We start from the raw sequence: 11,900 nt of genomic DNA, 5'->3' as shown, positions 1-11,900 counted from the left end.
TTGACACGTCTGGATGTGATGACAACACTGCACGGCGGTGGCGCTGTCTTGATGCCCTTGCAAGCGGCAGAGTGTCAGCAATGCAATAAAGGCGTATCTTCAATGCATTGAGGTACGGGTGATGGAGCACGTAGCCGGCCGTGGGTTCCGCCCTTAACGTCCACAGGAGGGAGCACCAGGACTGTGTCAGGTAGGCTTGTATGACTGCTGGCAACACCAGACGTAGAAATATGAAGTAGATGTGACGGTCGTGTGTGGTCACGTGGGTTCTTACGTCACTGCCACCATTTGTAAGGTTGAGTTGAGAGGAAGGAAATCAGGTCTTCTTCGTCTGTGGTACTCAATGAAGATCAGGCGGCCTTTGTAGATTTATTACAACAAAACGTGTACGTCCATCTGTAGTACTCTGGGCTATAGTCTTATGACACACTACGACACACTCTAGTGAACAGTGTGACGATGCTGGCCAGTGTGTCCCCTCAGGTCACACTGGCATGGGTTATATGGGAGTCCGTCAACACCCATTCAACAACGTGTTCAAATAACAGATCAGCTCTTACGTGTTCAAACATCCTGATTAACAGTAGCCCGTGAGAACAGTGAGCCCGTGGCAACATGCATCTAACTCTATGTAACTCACATTAAAATGATAATGACAAATACCTAATGAAAAATTAATGGAAGTGTGCGTGAGTCTTACAATGATAAGACATCCATACACATTACCAAATAAGCGGCGATGATAATATTATCATTATGATCATATGATTAAAACAAAATTGTAGTTAATGACACAATATATCACCAACGACACAATCAACCATAGCAATATAGCCAGCAAGTAAATATAGCAAACAAGATAATGTAGTTAGGATGGCATTAAATTGAAAATATCAATACAGCCACCATGCCAATATTGTCACTATGACAATGTAGCTGTATTTTCAATGTTACTCTTATGTGAATATGGCTTTATTGTCAGTATAGCTATAGTGTCATGGGGAACATATTTTCATAGTGGCAGTATTGTCATTATGAACGTACCGTCATTTTGGCTATCTTTTCATTTTAGTTACATTGCTATGATGTATATATCGTCACCTTAGCTATATTGGCAAGATGATCTTTATCTATAGGTGATATATTGTCATTATTTAACTTATGCATAATTTGTCATAAGCAATATATTATTATTATAATTACATCATCATGGTGACAATATTGTCACAGTGACTATATTGTCATCATGACTTATGTCATAGTGGCTATATTGCCATGATAACTATATTGTCATGGTGATTTTCTATCATGATATCTATAATGTCATAGTGACTGTATTTTAACTGAAGCTTTTTTAATGGTGTTGATATTGCCCTTCAGGATTTGCCATTATAGAAGAGAAATTGTCATTTTGATTAAATTATCAGTTGACTACGTTGCCATGATATGCTATATTGTTATGGTTTCAGTACTGTCTTGGTAAATCTTTTATTACTGTGGCTACATTGCAATGGAAACCAAAATGGTAAGGTGGCTACATTTTCATGAGAGTATGATTTCATTATGGCGATTATATTGCATTTCTGAGTATATTGTCATGGTGACTGTGTTGCCATCATATCTACATTCTCATTTAATTTGTTGAATTGATGGCAATATTGTCTTAGAGACGGTACTGTCATGTTATCTGTATTGTCACGGTGGTTGTATTGTCATCGTGACTATATAGTCATGTTGGCTATATTGTCATTAAGATTACATTGTTATGGTAACTATATTGCCATGATGTCTGTATTGTTAGGTCACTATATTGCCATGATGTCTGTATTGTTAGGTCACTATATTGCCATGATGGCTATTTTTCATTTTTGTTATATAACAAGGTGACTGTCTTTTCATGTTGGCAGTATTGTCAGAATAGCTATATTGTCAAGTAGTGGGTATATATTTTTCTTTTCTGGCGGTATATTGTCATGATGGTAATAATAACATTTTGGCGATATTGGAAAGGTGATATCGTGTTTTAGCAGCTAAACTCTTGTTGTGGATATTTTTCAATTCAAATATTTTATCATGGTAGATATATAGTCAAGGTTACTATATTTTCATGGTAGCTACATTGTCATGGGGAAGACATTGGCATGGTGGCTGTATCGTTATTTTCAATATAATGTCGTCCTGGCTACATTATCTTGGTCGCTATATCAACTTGATGGCTATATTGCTATGGTTAATTTTGTCGTTCGGGATATATTTTGTTATTAGTTACAATATTATTGTCATTATATGATCATGATAATAATATTTTCATGGCGGCTTATTTGGTATTGTAAGTGTAATTGAATGAATATCATGTCATCATGTCACTTAAATTGTCATGGTTTTTACACTGTGATATTGTTTATGTCAACCTGTTGATTATACAATCATGATTGGTGTATGATTATGGTAACTATATTGTAATACCGTTTTATTTCATTGTGATAATTTTGTCATGTTGACTACAATTACATGACAGCTATAAAGTTATGACTATATTATAATGATAAATCCTGTCTGAGTCACTGTTTTTTCACAGAGACTATATTGTCCTGGAGTCTATATGTTTCCTATGATCCGAAAACGACTATTTATTTATGGTATCTATACTGACAGGTGGTTATATTGCATTTGCGAATATAAGTAGAATATTTCTATATTTTTGCTTTGACTATATTATCATATCATCTATATGATCATGGTAGCTTTATTGTTATAGTGAATACATTGTCGTCGTGACTATATTATCATAATGGCTAAATTGTCATAGCTAATATGTTGACATGGGGGCTATATTTTCATGATATTTACAAAGTCATTGTAAGATTGGTATCAAAGTGACTCTAATGTGCTGGCGATTGATTTATAACGTGACATTATTGTCAAGATGGCTGTATTGTCATGGTGGTTATATTGTCGTTTGCTGTATTTTCAATTTTACGCTTTTGTGAAGATAGCTTTACTGTCAGTGTACCTATAGTGTCATGGAGAATATATATTCATAGTGTTAGTATCGTCATTATGAACATATTGTCATTTTGGCTATCTTCTTATTTTCGTTACAGTACTATCATGTATATATCGCCACCTTGGCTATATTAGCAATGTGATATTTTTTATAGGTGCTATATTGTCATTTTTTAATCATGCATATTTTGTCATAAGTGATACATTATCATGATAAATATAATATTCCGGTGACTATATATTGGCCTTGTGACTATTTTGTTATTATGACTATAATCTCATGTTGGATATCTTGCCAAGATAACTACATTGTATTATCTACTCATAAATAATTTCTGATAACCCAAAATTTTAAGAGTAGATAGGGTAGAAACTGATGGAAGCCATTTCTAACATTCTTGCATGACCTAACCTCTCGCCTTCCCAAAACATATCCATCCCAGCTTGGATATTGTACTGCTGTGATCGTCAACTAATTTGAAAAGGAAGACATTGAATGAAGAAATTACTGAGGTAATCTCCAAAGATGATTACTGGTCTGAGAAACAAATTCAGAGAGCAGATTAAACGACTTAAATCCATTCAGCTTTACGGAAAAGAAGTTTAAGAGATCCTATACAGGTATATGAAGTTATTGTAATGGCATCCCTTTAAGCTTGATGTTTTTACTTCCTGTAACTAGTTCCAACAATTAAAACAATATTCAGCATTGTGATTTAAGTGACCGAATTTAGGATGCATTTGGATCTGTCAAAAATTGTATCTAGCAAATACTTCAACTTTCAACTGACCCATTCTATCTTTTTCATTCATTTCATCTAAGTTTTATCATCTTCCTGTTACTGTTTAATATCAACAGTAGCCTGTCTACGTAGTTGGGGCTCTGAAGAAAAGGAAACTTTTTCTAGCCTAGGTTAGGTTAGCATCTAAACCAAACCTAAATGACCTTACCTTAGAAATATGTTCAGACAGTACCTTCTGAAAATATTTCTTAAGGTAAGGTCGTGGGGGTTAGTTTAGGTGCTAACTAAACCTTGGCTAGAAAAAGTTTGCTTTAAAGCCACAACTACTTGAAAGGCCTACTTTAAGTGGTGATATTGGAATTCGTTTGCTCCAGTGTGCTTCTCCGTCCGTTTGTTTTATGTCCATCTAAAGATGCATACGTTCAATTTTTGATGTAGATTGATTTCCTATCTTAGTTTCGTCTACGGAATTCTACGTCTTCAGTTCAGCATACCATTGTGGTAATGAAGGGAAAGTCACCACATTCATAAGCCGAGTGCACGTAGCTTATCCCACCTCGTTAGAGAGAAAACTTACCTGTATTTGAATTAATGAACGGGCAAAGAGAAGACAAAATTCTAATACACATTTATTATACAACTATATAATTTATATCATATACATTATCACATTTCCTGCACTTTCCATCACAAATTTGCTGAGGTCATAGCCTTGAAGTTACCATTAACTTACAACCTTAAGGATGGTGGTCTACAACACCTCTAGATTGATGGAGAAAACGAAAAGTTTCGTTTTCCACAGTATTAGGGACAGATGCTGGGCCTCACTGTAGCTACTTCTGGGACGGTTGCCAATCTTCCTCGTATTCCCTCATGACCACAGCGCCAAACCGACTCCCGCCATCAGGCCGAGACGTACAAACATTTCTGACAAAATTGAGACAACCACTTTTGCGTCAGTTTTGACACCAAGTGAATTTAAACGACAATTACGCTCAAGATGCTTGGTTTTTCGTTCATGGATTGAACAGAAGCAACCAACGATGGTTGCTACTGCCCAATCCATGAAGTCCCCCCCACCACGGAAAGGTAACCAAGCTTCGGGGGGGATGGGTGTTTACCCTGACGCCAACGGAGAAACTCAATATAATATTTTTATTATAACTTTCCTTAATCTTGAAAAATGAATCAATGAGAGGGATGAATAGCCCCAGTCATATGAAGATTGGCTAACCGAGTCCTTGCGCAAAGTGATTTCTTTGAGGGTTGCTTTATGGAAGGCACGGTAGCGTCGGAAGAGTTTCATTTTTTCTTTGAAGACGAAGGAAATTATCCCCGTGAATTTATGTATTTTTTTCTTTTTTTTTTTTGGGGGGGGGGGATAATGTTCCCATATTTTTTCTTTCTTTGTTTTTCAACGTCCCTATGTAGATATTATGTGTCATCCATTACTGGGAGAAAGCCAGACTTCCGCCAGATTAACGTTATCCTTGGCGAGGCGAAACTAAAGTTGTCTTGGTGTTGGTTCCTTAGTGATAACCCAAACACAAACACAAACACACCTCCAGTGTCCACTCTAGGGCCGTGTTCTCCTGCAGCACCAACAGGAAGAAAGAACTCAGGTTCCTCACCAACTGAATCTTTTGGCACGGGGAGCGTGTGTCATCTCGACACGCCTTTTAACGCCCGTACGAGGTGCGGAGTGCAGTCGGTCTGTAACGTAGGACATGTCATGTGTTATTGGTCCCAGTCGGTCTAGAACGCTGGGCCTGACATGTGTTGGGGGACCAAGTCGGTCTTGAATGGTGGGCCTGACGTGTGTTGGGGGACCAAGTCGGTCTTGAATGGTGGGCCTGACAGGTCTTGAGACATGCCATGTCTCCCTGAAGGTGGGCCTGACAGGTGGGGTGGGCTGCATTTCCTCATGGATGGTGGGTCTGGTAGGGAGTGTGGGCTGCAGCGCCACTTGAGTGGGCGAGGTCACTTGGTCAGCATCAGTGGGACGGTGAGGTTTCACTTTTGCACAGCGACCGTTGACGGAGAGTGATGTCACGTCGGCAAGAAGTGCCTTCTTGTAGGAGGTATAGCAGGAGTACTGGATGACGGCAATCCCGCGGTGGTTCTCGTAGGTCGTGTAGGACTGCATGTCGAAGCGAACGATGTCGCCGAACTGCTTGAAGAATTCCCAGACGTTCGTCCTTGAGATTTTGTATGGAACGTTGACGACCCTGATGGTATACCTCTGCAGGACGGTTTTGAGAACCCCTTGCAACTGCTCGTTGGTGGGCACGATGACATGTATGTCGTCATCATCGCAGCCCAACTCATCTATATGTGGGAGTCGGGTCTCGTGTGGTGGACGGTCCAGCAAATCCTCCTCATCGTGGAAAGGCAGGTAGGCCTGGTCAAGGAGGGCGACCCAGAGCACCTGCTGCTGCTCGACCACCTCCACAACTGAGCTTTTTGCAAAATCTTCCATGTTGAAGATACTAAGATTACGTTGTGCACTTTACGAAGTAACCTCGGTTATCCTTGTATGTCCATGAATATAGTGAGTGTATATTGATATGGAAAAATATAGTAAGGTACCCCCATGCTCTAATATCCCATATAGAAATAAAAGCATAGTCGACTTCATACAAACAAAAGCATGTCGACTTCGGCGATTTTGAATACAGAGACCATCTAAAATATTGTAGGTGGGTTAATGGTTGTTACATGGTGACCAGGGGTACAGGTGAATGGGACAGACTGGATATAGTGAAGATCGATAGGTGGGACAGACAGGGTATAGTGAACATCCATAGATGGGACAGACTGGGTACAGTGAAGATTGATAGATGGGACAGACAGGGTATAGTGAATATCCATAGATGGGAGAGACAGGGTGTAGTGAAGATGCATACATGGGACTGACAGGGTACAGTGAAGATTCGTAGATGGGACAGACAGGGTATAGTTAAGATCCATAGATGGGACAGACAGGGTATAGTGAAGATTGATAGATGGGACAGGCTGGGTATAGTGAAGATCCATAGATGGGACAGATGGTATAGTGAAGATGTACAGCTGGGACACACATTATAATGAATTGATTGATGGGACAGACAGGGTATAGTGAAGATCCATAGATGGGACAGGCTGGGTGCTGGGTATAGTGAAGATCCATAGATGGGACAGAGGTTATAGTGAAGATATGTAGACGTGACACACATTATAATGAATTGATTGATGGGACAGACAGGGTATAGTGAAGATTGATAGATGGGACAGGCTGGGTATAGTGAAGATCGATAGATAGGATAGACAAGGTATCGTGAAGATCGATAGATTGGACAGACAGGGTATAGTGAAGATCGATAGATGGGGACAGACAGTGTATAATGAAAATAAATAGATGGGACAGATTGGTTATAGTGATCGATAAATGGGACAGACTGGTTATATTGGCGATCGATAGATGGAAAAGTTGGCACAAACAAACAATGGCCAGGTGGTCCTGAGTAGCAGATCTCTGTTACTTGCAGGCCAGAAATTAATGATGGTGAGAGATAATGGTGTCTCCCTCTGTAGTGAACATGATATTGAGAGATAATGGTGTCTCCCTCTGTAGTGAACATGATGGTGAGGGATAATGGTGTCTCCCTCTGTAGTGAACATGATGGTGAGAGATAATGGTGTCTCCCTCGGTAGTAAACATGATGGTGAAAGATAATGGTGTCTCCCTCTATTGTGAACATGACGGTGAGAGATAATGGTGTCTCTCTCTGCAGTGAACATGATGGTGAGAGATAATGGTGTCTCTCTCTGTAGTGAACATGACGGTGAGAGATAATGGTGTCTATGATTCGGTACGTAGAACTCACATGAGATTAATCAGATATATGATTATGAGCAGAAAAAGATGTTATCTATGTGTGATATGTAAGAGGAGGAAAACTACTCCCACACATCACATTTTACACACATTTCCACAGGACAAAGAAAGGTAAGGGGTATTGCTGTGATGGAATTGGTAAGACATTCATAAATATAAACGTAGGATGGGATAAATCTAAGACAAGTAGATAACAAACAACCACATTTTTCTACAAACTCAACAAAGACAAAGGCGAATTTTTTAGATATCAAGAAGTACATACCATATTTCCCCAATACCTACATTTTTGTAATTAAAGAAAAAAATATTCTTGAGCTTACTTATTGACGAGTCACTTATGCTAGTTAACTTTGTTTTCAAGCTCATTATTGTTAGAGTTTTTCCCATCATCTCTTATCTGCATAATCACTTCATCAGGATCATTAGGCTTACGTGGACTAATTACAGGATATGTATGTTAATATGTTGATTTAATGTTAAAGAATGAAATATGTCCTGGTTGATATGGCATGATTGTTGATGAAACCGTCCAGTTGATTTGGTCCCTAACATTGTGTTTAATGTTACCTGCATATGTTATTGCTCATAGTTGTCTCAAGTCGTCCGTACAATACTTCATCCTTGGGAAAAACATAAAAAAAAACAAGTTTTAGATTATTTTCTTCTTTTTTCAAACTGAAAACCCACTGTAAAGTTTTCGTCAACAAACAGACAGCCAGACAGCGCAAGGGTAATTAGTACCACCAGCTGTTGACAACGCGCACAATTAAAGCAGTCATTGCTCACGCGAGATTACTCCTGCTTTCCTGTCTTTCTTATATAGTCTTTGTACCACTACACACAAACACACACACACACACACACACACACACACACACACACACACACACACACACACAAACACGCACACACATATACACACACACCATCATTGATGTCATTATGTTTCCATTACAAGCTACATTACACTCTCCACAAGAGGTAATTCTGCCCAGTGTACACCCTCTACCGTATCCTGCCATCTTCACTATATTGATGTTTCATCTTCACTGCACTAATGCTTCAACTTCACTCTGTTAATCTATCATCTAGGATATTAAATCAATGAGGAAACGCTAGTCTACTATATTTTTGTGTGGCTTCACTATATTTTTGCAAGTGCTGGTCTATGAAAGTTTACTTCGTCAAGTAAATCACTCATCTCACCAGATCGCAGAAATGACTCACGTCCGCGCTGCCCATCGGTACCCTGGCAAGGAATCCTTCCTTGAATTTTTCGAGGCTCACATCCAGCAAACCGGGGCTGTTAAAGATTGTATAAGCCGAACTGAGCTATATTTGCGATACTGTGAATTCTGCGAAGGGTTCGGGTACGAGAAAGCTGCCGTCCTGAACGTCGGGAGAACACTGGGACGGTGGGGCATCAAGGCAGATCGCAGACTTGGAGGACGCAACGGCCGCCACCAGGAGTACGCCTACACCAGAATTGCCTGGTTGTCCAGCAGTGAGGGCCTGGCCCAGGGAGGAAAGCGGTGCCTTCCAGAATGCCAAAGGCCTTCCAGGAAGAGATCACATCTGGATATCGAACCCGTGCACGAGAGAGTAGTGGTGAAGATCAAGACTCGGCATCAAGATGATGATGACCTGTGCAAAGGCGGACCCAGCGAGGAAACTGGTGTAGTTGACACAGGAGCAGCCGCCATCCCCATCAATGTTTCTTTGGCTCCCACCAAACAACGAGGCAAAGTGATGCCTACCACTGAATTGGTGACCTTGATCCCCTACTTCTATGGGGATGAATCAGGCTTGGTGGATCCCGACGTACTCGTACTGGTCGTCGATGAAGACCCTGATGTGTCCGTCGCTGTGACTGGAGGATCTGCAGCACCTGCAGCAGCAGCCGACCCTAAAGCTGAAGCGGCCGTGTTGAAGATTAAAGTCCACACCACCAACATTCATCCCTGAAATTCCTTGAACCTTAAGTTCCCGTCCCTGAGATCGGAGAAGCTGCTCCTCCTCCAGCAGTTGACACTTCCTATAGCAAAAGTTCTCATTCAGTTGCAAATTATTGACAAACTATTGTACGAATGAAGCGGTTACCATAAAGGATCAAATCGTTAGGAAAAGTTCCTAACATTTATGAGTCCCATCCATAGGGATGAAAAAAAAAATAAGAAAAATACATCCATTCTGTTGGGTGCCATAAACATGGCACAAATGGACCCTAAGTCGAACTGCTGACCTCCTAGTGGTAGGGTCCGGGCAACTTTGAGGGAACATTAACCTTCAAAGGCTAACAGCAGTCGCACAAAAACAATAAAGATTAATCGTTATTTGTCATTTACAATAATCATAGACGATGGTTATAGCCTCGCCCATTTATCATCTCATTTGCTGTGAACGAAATCATAGGCGACTCTGATTGCACCTACATCTATCAAGTTTACCTACTTATTCAACCATCTATCTATCTGTCTATCGTCCTTGTTTGAAGATTTTCTGTATCATATAAATCTCAGCCATTGAAATGTCCTGAGATCAATGTCGTAGTGAACAAATGAATTCTAGTTTGGACTGAAATAGCCCCGTTTTTGCACCTTCCTTCACCATTTGTCCACCATTTATTCCCCGTAAGGATTTACGAACTAACTTCAGAGTCGTATTACAAACATATGAAACATGTCACCAACTCACTCTTTTGTTCATATTTTTTGCTATATTACATCTGTCAGTTTCTAACTGCAATCATCAGATGAATATCTTCATATATTTAGCTGCTGTTTCAGTTCTTTCATGACAATAATAAACCAGACCTTGTTTTCATCATGTAACAATGCAGTTCAAGAAGAAAGTCTATAGATGAGAAAAATCCAGTTGCATTAATTCAATTAATTAGATTACACGCAGAATATTCGCCCTTCTTGACCAACACCATTTCAGACGTATTGGTTGCTCGAACATCGGCCGTTGAGATAAAGAAAGAAAAACAAAAAAATGTTTAGTAAAACTATATCAGTACAAATCCAATGTATCGTATGTACTGATATGAAAGATAATATATAGTCTGTATTGATATCAAAGACCATATAGGCAGCAAGTATGAATTTTTCCTTTATAAATGGAAGATCATGATTGCCACTGCGATCTCGACCTGCCGTTTTCTTAATGAAATAAACGTCTCCTGAGAACGAGGCGAGGCAACCGACGCTCACGTCTGGCTCGACCCAGTTTGAGAATATATATATATATATATATATATATATATATATATATATATATATATATATATATATATATATATATATATATATATATTTGCATTGTCGCTGTTTCCCGCGTTTGCGAGGTAGCGCAAGGAAACAGACGAAAGAAATGGCCCAACCCCCCCCCCATACACATGTATATACATACGTCCACACACGCAAATATACATATACCTACACAGCTTTCCATGGTTTACCCCAGTCGTTTCACATGCCCTGATTCAATCCACTGACAGCACGTCAACCCCGGTATACCACATCGATCCAATGCACTCTATTCCTTGCCCGCCTTTCACCCTCCTGCATGTTCAGGCCCCGATCACAAAATCTTTTTCACTCCATCTTTCCACCTCCAATTTGGTCTCCCACTTCTCCTCGTTCCCTCCACGTCTGACACATATATCCTCTTGGTCAATCTTTCCTCACTCATTCTCTCCATGTGCCCAAACCATTTCAAAATACCCTCTTCTGCTCTCTCAACCACGCTCTTTTAATTTCCACACATCTCTCTTACCCTTACGTTACTTACTCGATCAAACCACCTCACACCACACATTGTCCTCAAACATCTTATTTCCAGCACATCCATCCTCCTGAGCACAACTCTATCCATAGCCCACGCCTCGCAACCATACAACATTGTTGGAACCACTATTCCTTCAAACATACCCATTTTTGCTTTCCGAGATAATGTTCTCGACTTCCACACATTCTTCAAGGCTCCCAGCATTTTCGCCCTCTCCTCCACCCTATGATCCACTTCCGCTTCCATGGTTCCATCCGCTGCCAGATCCACTCCCAGATATCTAAAACACTTTACTTCCTCCAGTTTTTCTCCATTCAAACTTACCTCCCAGTTGACTTGACCCTCAACCCTACTGTACCTAATAACCTTGCTCTTATTCACATTTACTCTTAACTTTCTTCTTTCACACACTTTACCAAACTCAGTCACCAGCTTCTGCAGTTTCTCACATGAATCAGCCACCAGCGCTGTATCATCATCGA

The sequence above is a fragment of the Panulirus ornatus genome, chromosome 42, assembly GCF_036320965.1.
Source record: "Panulirus ornatus isolate Po-2019 chromosome 42, ASM3632096v1, whole genome shotgun sequence".
NCBI classification, from domain to species: domain Eukaryota; kingdom Metazoa; phylum Arthropoda; class Malacostraca; order Decapoda; family Palinuridae; genus Panulirus; species Panulirus ornatus.
Note: the sequence above shows the minus strand (reverse complement) of the source record.